General features: G+C 38.9%; 1 long non-coding RNA gene across 1 annotated transcript; it reads right to left on the bottom strand.

Annotated features, from left to right (window-relative positions):
- Positions 1-7,069: 7,069 nt before the first annotated feature.
- Positions 7,070-7,703, bottom strand: LOC134203602 (uncharacterized). The gene is made up of 3 exons (XR_009977651.1): positions 7,657-7,703; positions 7,456-7,594; positions 7,070-7,336 (listed from the first exon to the last, which is right to left on the bottom strand). It is a non-coding gene; the product is annotated as an uncharacterized LOC134203602 (long non-coding RNA).
- Positions 7,704-9,958: the final 2,255 nt, after the last annotated feature.

Below are 9,958 nucleotides of genomic sequence, written 5' to 3'. Positions count from 1 at the left end.
TGGGGCACGCATACCAGGAATGACAATATTATGAAACTAAGATGAACCTCCGATCTGTTTTCACAGGGTTTTAGTACTAATCATCCCCTTCCAGGAAATCATGCGATCAAAATATTCTATCGGTGAAAATTTAAGAAAATTAGGTTTTAAGATTTTATAGGGGTTGAAAATCCACTTCTCATAAGAAGAGTTTGTACCATCCCATTTAATTCCACCACTTGATTGTACCTTGACAGATACTTATTTCGACCTCAACAGTAAGGTCGTCTTCAGTATCTTATACTTGACTCGACTTGTCGAAACTCAAATTAGCGAAACTTTTCGTAAAATAATTCACTTTTGATAAAAATGAAACCATTGGATGCTAAATGGATGTTTTTGTGGAATGGAGTATGGGAATGTGAACGACGTTGGAAAGACGAGGACTATAGAGATTTTCAGGTGGACCATTTTTCTTGTAATATGTTGTTGGGTATCTTACTATCATATTTTTGATTTTGTTTAACTTTTGTTTGGCTTTATTATTGTGATTTTTTATAAAGTAATAAATTTATCACCTAAATTTTATTTTAGACGATGACTACGTAAACGTTTTCTAGACCGTGAGATTTAATGGCCACTCTGTAACAGGTTTCCGGTGCTCGGGAGTCGTGACAATTAGTTCAGGGAATATAACCAAATTGTTAATGAACGAAATTATGTAATTATGGGTATCAAACTTGATAGTTATGTGAAGCGATGGCAATAGAGACATTTTCAAGATAATAATTATAGCTGACTACTCAATAGTTGATGTTAGATTCGCCAAGAATGCCATTTTTTGTTTTTAGAACACAAGCATTCCCAGCAGAAATTCGTCTGTCTATACTGTAACAAATCCTTTTTATGAATGCTGCTCATTACAATTATTTAATTTGGTAAGCAAATTCGGCAATTACTGTTTCCACTTTTCTATGGTACCCGGAAACTGATAAAGATTGGTCGGTGAGTCTTACAGTCCTGGAAATCTAATCAAAACCAGAACAGGAGGTATTTAATAACATACATATATCATAACTTGATATTAATGAATGATACTCGTCATAGATAAGTAACAATGACCGTAACATGACCTTATTAGTTTATGTGCTAGTTTAATTCAGTTGCTGTGACAAAATCGGTCTAAACTGTGTCGATATAATTATGAAAATCCCAACCGTGTTTCTATTGTGCATTTGGTATTCGTAGAACATGGTTGAGTTTCTATTTCAGAAGAAAATTATTAAAGCTCTTTTTTAGTGAAAAGTTTTCATTGTCATAAGACTAGCTTAGTACAATTCCATTTAATCAATGCACAACAAATTTTGGTCTGCAAATTAATAAAATGTAAAAAAAATATAAAAACCCAAATTAATCCACATAGCGGTGATGATGCCTTTCCCGTGCCTTTGAAAAAGTTTAAAAGCATACAAGAAAAGTCCAAAATATCACTGATAGTTAGATAGGTCCATATTTATGCATTCGTTTATACTGATTTTAAAATTTCACGTCGAACGCAATTTGTTTCGAATAAATCAGATGAGTATAGATGCCAAAAAAAAATTTTTTTCTGGACACATTTTGAAATTAGTATTTTGGCCATAACCTTCGAGCCCATAGTCCGACCTGGCCAAGTTTCAATAGGAAACAGTATGGGATACATCCCGTTTAAAGCCAATCGAAGTACACTGAACTATTGAACGGAAAATTATGCTAAATAGAATTTCGACATTTCAACCTTTATATCTAATCCCTGTAAAATCTTAAAATATAATTTTCTCAAAATTTCACCGATAGAATATTTTTATCGCATGATTTTCGGAAAGGGGTTAATTAGTACTAGAACCCTGTGAAAACAGATCGGAGGTTCATCTTAGTTTCATAATATTGTCGTTCCTGGTATGCGTGTGGGGTTGATGGACCCACTAAACCCACCCAAGCAATGCACAATGGGGAAAATGTTGCATGTTTCGGGCAAAATTCAATAACTCAAAAGGCCGCTGATCGAAAATTGTGACGAAGAACTTTTCTTAAACAAAATTTTCCCAGGAATCGAATGGGGGTGATTTCGGGTCCGGCACGCCATTCCTAATAGGACTTTTTGGACGTTTTCCCCCAACTTCCCCCAGAACTTTGGTATTATGAACGGAATGCAGCCGTTATAAGCAGTTTACGGCATATTTCTGATTGAATCTGAATGATTAGAATATTGTTGGGTAAGCGCAGTGTTATTTTATCTGGAGAGTATGTTAGTTTTAGGGGAATATGGGGTAAAATAGTCTCATATATTATATACATACAAATGGATTTCTGTCTGTCTGTCTGATCATTATAGACTCGTAAGCTACTGAACCATTCGGCGTGAAACCTAGTATGCAGATGTTTTTGGAGTCGAGAAGGTTCTTATGATGTTTGGAGACCCCTCCCTCTTTTGAACGGGGGGCTTCCACATAAATAAAAAAATTACAGCATAACTCGAGGACTAATCAAACAAATGCAACCAAAGTTGGCATGTTAAGGTTTTTGAAGTCAGGAAATGTTTCTGTGGTGGTTCGCGACCCCTCCCCCTTCTGGAAGGGGGGGGCTCTCATACAAATGAAACATAAATTTTTGCATAATTCGGAAACTAATCAAGCAAATGAAACTAAATTTAGCATGTTGGATAAAATAGGCAAGAAATGTTTCCGTGTAGTTCGTGAGCCCTCTCCTCTCTGCTAGGAGGGGAGGGGGCTTGCATACTTATGGAATTAAAATTTACGCATAACTCATAAACTAATCAAGGAAATGGAACCAAATTTGGTATGTTAAGGTTTTAGAAGTTTGCAAATATTTCTGTGGTGGTTCGTGACCCCTCCCCCTGCTGGAAGGGGAGGCTCTTATATAAACTAAACATAAATTTCTGCAAAATTCGGGTACTAATCAAGCAAATGGAACCAAATTTGGCATGTTGTGGATATAATAGGCAAGAAATGCTTCCATGGTAGTTTGTGACCCCTCCCCTCCATGGAAGGAAGGTGGGAGGCTCCCATACAAATGAAATCGAAATTTCCACATAACTCAAAAACTAATCAAGTAAATGGAATCAATGTTAAGGTTTTTGAAGTCTGGAAATATTTCTGTGGTGGTTTGTGACCCCTCCCCATGCTGGAAAGGGAGGCTCTCATACAAATGTTATTCATTGCAGCTAAATACTTAGAAGATGCGATTGAACACTTGAATGCAGAGTTGCATTCTTTAAGTAGATGGTGGAAGTACAACCAGTTAAAATTGAAAGTATATGATTATTTCGCAAAATCGTTCAATTGATAATGTCTCGGTGAAAAGTGAGGACGAGACACCACATACGAGAAATTAAATATCTTAAATAAATATCCGTGCACCACCACAGAAACATTTCTTGCCTTCAAAAACCCTTACTTGAAAAATTTGTTTCCATTTGCTTGATTAGTTTTCAAATTATGCAGAAATTTGTGTTTCATTTGTATGAGAGCCCCCCCTTCCAGAAGAAGGAGGGGTCACGAACCACCACAGAAACATTTCCTGACTTCAAAAACCTTCACATACCAAATATGGTTCCATTTTCTTGATTACTTTATAAGTTATGTGGAAATTTAGATTCCATTAGTATTGGAGTCCCCCCCCCCCTTCTTGCTGAGAGGGGAGGGCTCATGAACTACCACAGAAACATTTCTTGCCTATTTTATCCAACATGCTAAATTTGGTTCCATTTGCTTGGTTAGTTTCCGAATTATGCAAAAATTTATGTTTCATTTGTATAAGAGCCCCCCTTCTAGAGGGGGAGGGGTCACGAACTACCACAGAAACATTTCCTGACTTCAAAAACCTTAACATGCCAACTTTGGTTGCATTTGCTTGATTAGTCCTCGAGTTATGCTGTAATTTTTTTTATTTATGTGGAAGCCCCCCGTTCAAAAGAGGGAGGGATCTCCAAGCATCATAAGAACCTTCTCGACTCCAAAAACATCTGCATACTAGGTTTCACGCCGAATGGTTTAGTAGTTTCCGAGTCTATAATGATCAGACAGACAGACAGAAATCCATTTGTATGTATATAATATATGAGACTATTTTACCCCATATTCCCCTAAAACTAACATACTCTCGAGATAAAATAACACTGTGCTTACCCAACAATATTCTAATCATTCAGATACAATCAGAAATATGCCGTAAACTGCTTATAACGGCTGCATTCCGTTCATAATACCAAAGTTCTGGGGGAAGTTGGGGGAAAATGTCCAAAAAGTCCTATTAGGAATGGCGTGCCGGACCCGAAATTACCCCCATTCGATTCCTGGGAAAATTTTGTTTAAGAAAAGTTCTTGGTCACAATTTTCGTTCAGCGGCCTTTTGAGTTATTGAATTTTGCCAAAAACATGCAACATTTCCCCCATCCTTAATGTACTCGCTCATTCACGCTGACACAGGCACTCATCCCGTAAGAGGCTTACTTGGGTGTTCTCTCTAACATACCCTCTGTTACACCCTGACACTCTTTCTGACGTACCATATGAGTCTTACTTGGATGCTCACCACTGACATACCATGTGAGTTTAACTTCGGTGCTCACCCTACCACCGGATTCATGCTCTAGCACACCAATCTGAGACTTATTTGGGTGCTCACTCTAGCACACCCTGCCACTCCTCCTGACACACGCTCTGACACACCATGTGGGACTTACTTGGGTTCTCACTTCTGACATACCATGCGAGGCTGACTTGGGTGCTCGCTTAACATATCATGTAAGTCTGTCGTGGTTGCTCACTCTACTTTTCTCTGCCATTCCTCGAGGTGTCGATAGCGATAGGTACCAACAGTTCTACGCTACGACTCTCCTACCTCGTCATGTGCAGTCCATACTAACCCCTATGCGGTCACTCTTCTGCCATGCCTCGTGGTGGCGACTGCGGTTGCCACCCGCTGCGGCACTCTTCTCTTACCTCAACATGTGCAAACCTCTCATTTTCTTCCCCGCGTTCACCCTGTTTTCGCTCTAATTAACCAATCACAAATTAGTCATGCTTGTCGACTGCTGCTCGGTGCGCCAGATTCCCTGCAAGCTGCAGGCAATCTGAGTAATTGTAGTCGAAACTGCGTTCCACTTCTCCACCTCTCTGGATAAGGGTATCCGGGTTTGTGTCCCGACTGCAAACGTCTTGCATAGCTTTTCTTTCGACGTCGAAGCGAGGACATACGAACAGTATGTGCTCTGCAGTTTCATCAACATCTGGGCAGTCAGAGCAGTCGGGGCTCTTCGCATGCCCAAACCTGTCGAGGTACTGCCGGAAGCAACCAAGGCTTGACTTGACAGGAATTGTGTCAGATGGAAGTGAACTTCCCCATGGGGTCTCCCCACCCAGCTAGATATGTTAGGTATCAGCATGTGGGTCCACCTAGCTTTAGAAGAGTTATCCCACTCACGCTGCCATCTGGCAACCGAATTCACCCTAGTTGCACGCATAGTCAACATGGCTGGCGAAGGTCAGCTTGTCGTCTATTACGACCCCAATGAGTTTCAAACTCCGCTGTGATGCCCCAGTAAACCACTTATCGTATATGAAATGATAAATTGTATCGCATATAGGGGAGACTGGGTAGACTTGATCCGCTTTTCTGATTTCCGATATACCACAGCCAAAAATAAATAAACTTTCGCGATTTCCACACAGACTCTCTAAGAAATATAGTATTTAACTTTACTGATGTATGACAGTTCTTGAATTATTGTTGTTATTGATACACAATCGTTTTTTTGGAGTGCTGTCAAAAATCGACTTTTTGAATTTTCGGGGGAAATTGATCCCTCTTCAAGAACTTGCTTTGATAAAATTAGAAAGGTGTCCTCAGATTTTTCAAATATTTTTCCTTAAAAAAAACAGAATTTTCGAATTGCTGTGCGTATACATGAACGATTTTTTTTATTGAATTCGGCAGCACATGCAATTTTAAAATTTGGGGAGACTTGATCCCCTTTTTACGATATCTACGCAATAAATATTTTTTCCTGCCAAAACTTCATCACATCTGTCAAATCTACAAAAAATTAGAAGCCTGAATTTTTTGAATTTTTTCGACAAATTTTTGTATTGGTGACTAATGGGGGATCAAGTGTCCCCATATTGAGGCAATAACTTCAAATCCAAATATTCTAAAACTTTGATGGAATGTTGACATTTTTATCAGTAATTATCATTAAGCATATTTATAGCTTTGTGCTGTGAAAAAATCGAAAGCATTCGGTCATTGTTATGAAAAGTTGTTCAAATTTTGCGTGACTAATTAAAAAATCTTTGGGAAGGTCAAAACATACAAATCGCCCTGCAGAATAAATAAGGTTGTCAATCCAAAAAATAACACACCACATAAAGGTCATTTGTTTAGAGGATCTATATTAAAAAATACGCTAGAACAAAACTACTTTAGCTCTCGATAAAACAGGGGGTGATCAAGTCTCCCCGGGGATCAAGTCTACCTACCTTCCCCTATTGCTATTTTCTTCCACATTCGTATATGGCTGCTTATAAAGATGGCTAAAATATGAGTATTATTGTATACGATACCAGTGTAAACAATATTTACGATTGCGTTTATGGAAGTCATAAACCTATATAAACAATATCAGTTTTATCGGATCAAACCGGAAATATCGTTTAAGTATAAAAATATTGTCATGCAAATCATATACCGATGTGCGTCGAACGTATATACACAAAAAAAAATCGTTGGTAAAAACCAAAGAAACGTTGGTAAAATTAAGAAAATTAGTTAGTGATTTTCAGTAGAAAGTATACGACTGTTAAATTTACCATTAAGAAAATGTTATCTCTGCAAGAGCTTTGACAAGTACTAACTTTTCAAAATAACAATTTCCTCTCAAACCGACATGTACATTTTGCATTAGAATTAACTAGTGTTACTTTCAAAACAACAAGTTGTGTTCATTCTCAATTTCCTTAGTGCATTTTCAATCGTTTGTCAAAATGAAATTTTACAAATTTATAATTTCTCATTTTGTTTCCGTTTTTTATTTTATTTTTATTGTAAGCCAGCACACATTGTTACATGTTTTGTATTTGAATACTTAGCCGAATTTAGAATTTAGAGCCGATGTGCTTGACGGTTTCTCGAACGATATTAATCCACATTATGAAATGGTTTCACATGAAACTTTGGGGTTTGGAACTTGCTGCAGATGTGAATCCAGGTGTACTCATCTTCCATCTCGTAGTATTGTGGATCCTTTTGCAGTTCGAGTGTTTCTTCCTCTCGACTGATGATGTTGCGCGAATCTAACCTGAAAATGGAAACACCCGGAAAAGTTAAATTTCGTAGGCTTCAGCAGCTGGATGTAAAATAACATGGATTCATGGGTATGCGGTCGAATTTATTTATTAAGAGCACTATTTTACACACTTGTCAATCCGTCACGGGAAAACCTTCCATGTCCTTTCTCCAGACAGATGTCGCGAATGAGATGGGTTTTCGGGTCGTTCACGGTCAGCAGACTAGCACCAGGACAATCACCGGGAGCGATATGTTACATGCTGTCTCCCTGAAAAACATAAATCCACATTACAATTGATGTAAAAAACTACACTATTATTATAAACTCACTTATAGCCTTTAGCACAAACGTTTGGGAGCTGTATTTCTAATTTTCGATTTTGACAGATCATTGTGGGCTGCCAGTTTCTTTATTTTTCGTTGTCCGTGTTACCAGAAATACGGAATATGAAAGTAAGTTTGACTATTTTACAAATTTTGATCTGAGTGCTCTCACTGTGAAAATAACAATTTTACAATGAGAGAAAAATAGTTAAAGCACCCATTTTTCTGTTAATTTGAATATTTTAGCATTCAATAGTACCAAATGTTTCAACCTTTCAAAATAAGATTACAAAATATTGAAATCACAACTTTTTTTCGCTCTGTGTAGCTTCCACCTTCTGCGCGTTGAGCACTGAGCCACTGAACCTTACCGATTAAAAAAAAAAATAAAAATTAAAATTTCAAAATTACTTACTTCACTCCATCCGATCTGCCAAAATTCCGATTATTGCCGGTGTAATTTTTCACTGCCAACCAGTACCGCTCAATATCTGCACTAACAATTTATCGAACAACAATTTATCGAGTTGTAAACACAGTTCGAGAGTAAACACGATGAAAGACCGATGTTGACATTTCATAATCGTTTATACGTGGGTTGAATCGTTTGGAATGATGTACAATCGTTGTTATGTACGAACATTATCAGGATAATCATAAGTTGTTATCATATACGATTCAAGCCACATTTGTACGCTCAACAACAAGGAATCCGAATCGTATCGATGTAGTTGATATCGTACACTGAAACTCTTGTCAATAATAAATCGCCATCTAGATTATGATTGTCAAAATGTTGCCGCTTTCCAAGAGTTGCTGAGTAGCACAAGGGTAGAGCATCAGCCTTTAGTTCCAGAGGTCAAATGTTCGAGACAGGGTTGTTACTATTTATTTTTCCAAATATTCACTAAGTCATGAAAACTCGAGAAAGTCGATATTTAGCCCGTAAATGGCCTCCACTTTAGTAGGTATATAGCGATTCGGTGCATTATATATATATATATATATATATATATATATATATATATATATATATATATATATATATATATATATATATATATATATATATATATATATATATATATATATATATATATATATAATATCTTATGTGTATATGATGATCTATATCAATAGCAATAGGTATAAAAATGTTGACTGGGGCGATCGCGGCTGCACCCACGTGAAGTCGTGCATGTTGAACCGACTTACGGTTGTTGACGATAACCACCTCCATCTTATCTTGAGCGACCTCCAGGCTTCTAGTACTCATCCAATCCGCTACCGTGCTGATCGCGTGTTCTACCTCAGGAATTGACTCCCCGTAGACCTCCAAGGTTACGTCATTGGTGAAACCGACGATCTTAAAACTAGGAGGGAACTTTAGCTTCTGAACCCCGTGATACATAAGGTTCCATAATACCGGGCCCAGTATTGAACCTTGCGGAACTCCTGCGGTAATAGGAACACTTCTCTGATCGGCATCGGTCTTTATAATAGTACACGGTTCTGGAAATAGCTTTCCAAAATCCGGTACAGTCCCGAGAGCGCAATGGCATCCCAGATTGCGCTGTTGAATGCGTTCTTCACATCAAGTGTCACTAACGCACAGTATCGCATACCTCGCCTTTTCTGTTGGATCGCTATCTCAGTCTTTACTGGAGCTTTGTTCGTTACCAGAGATTTGTCCACCGCGAGTAACTCTTTAGTCAGTCTCACTAGCCTGCGCTCTGCGTTTCAGAACCAAGATCATTTCTCCGCTATTGGTGCGTCTGACACTTCGCACGTCCTGACCCTTGACTTTGCCTTATCAGTTTTCACCAACAAGGCCTCGCCTCTGTCCTTAGCTTTCTTTACGGGTCCACTTCGCCCTACTGACCAGCTGCAGGATTTTCGGTCCCTTGTGCCGATGGTACAGGCCGGCTGGTCCCCTCTTGCGACCCGGCGACTTGCGCCTGGTTGGTGCCTTTCGCCTTCGGGTTTCTCCGCACCCCGATCTGCTCCGTCCAGACGACGTTTTGCCTTTTCGTACGTCGTTTGGCTTTGCTCTGAGCGCCTTCGCAGGATTGCAGCCTGAGCCTAGCTGTTATCCCATTCGCCGTTTCGAGTCAGTGTCACCCGGCTCTACTAAGAGAGTAGAATGTCAGACTGCCAACCCTCGCTTTAACAATACGTCGTACGTCGTTTGGCTTTGCTCTGAGCGCCTTCGCCGGATTGCAGCCTGAGCCTAGCTGTTAGCCCATTCGCCGTTTCGAGTCAGTGTCACCCGGCTCTACTAAGAGAGTAGAATGTCAGACTGTCAGCC

The sequence above is a fragment of the Armigeres subalbatus genome, unplaced genomic scaffold, assembly GCF_024139115.2.
Source record: "Armigeres subalbatus isolate Guangzhou_Male unplaced genomic scaffold, GZ_Asu_2 Contig1982, whole genome shotgun sequence".
NCBI lineage: Eukaryota > Metazoa > Arthropoda > Insecta > Diptera > Culicidae > Armigeres > Armigeres subalbatus.
The sequence above is the reverse complement of the archived record's forward strand: the minus strand, read 5'-3'. Positions and strand labels throughout refer to the sequence as shown.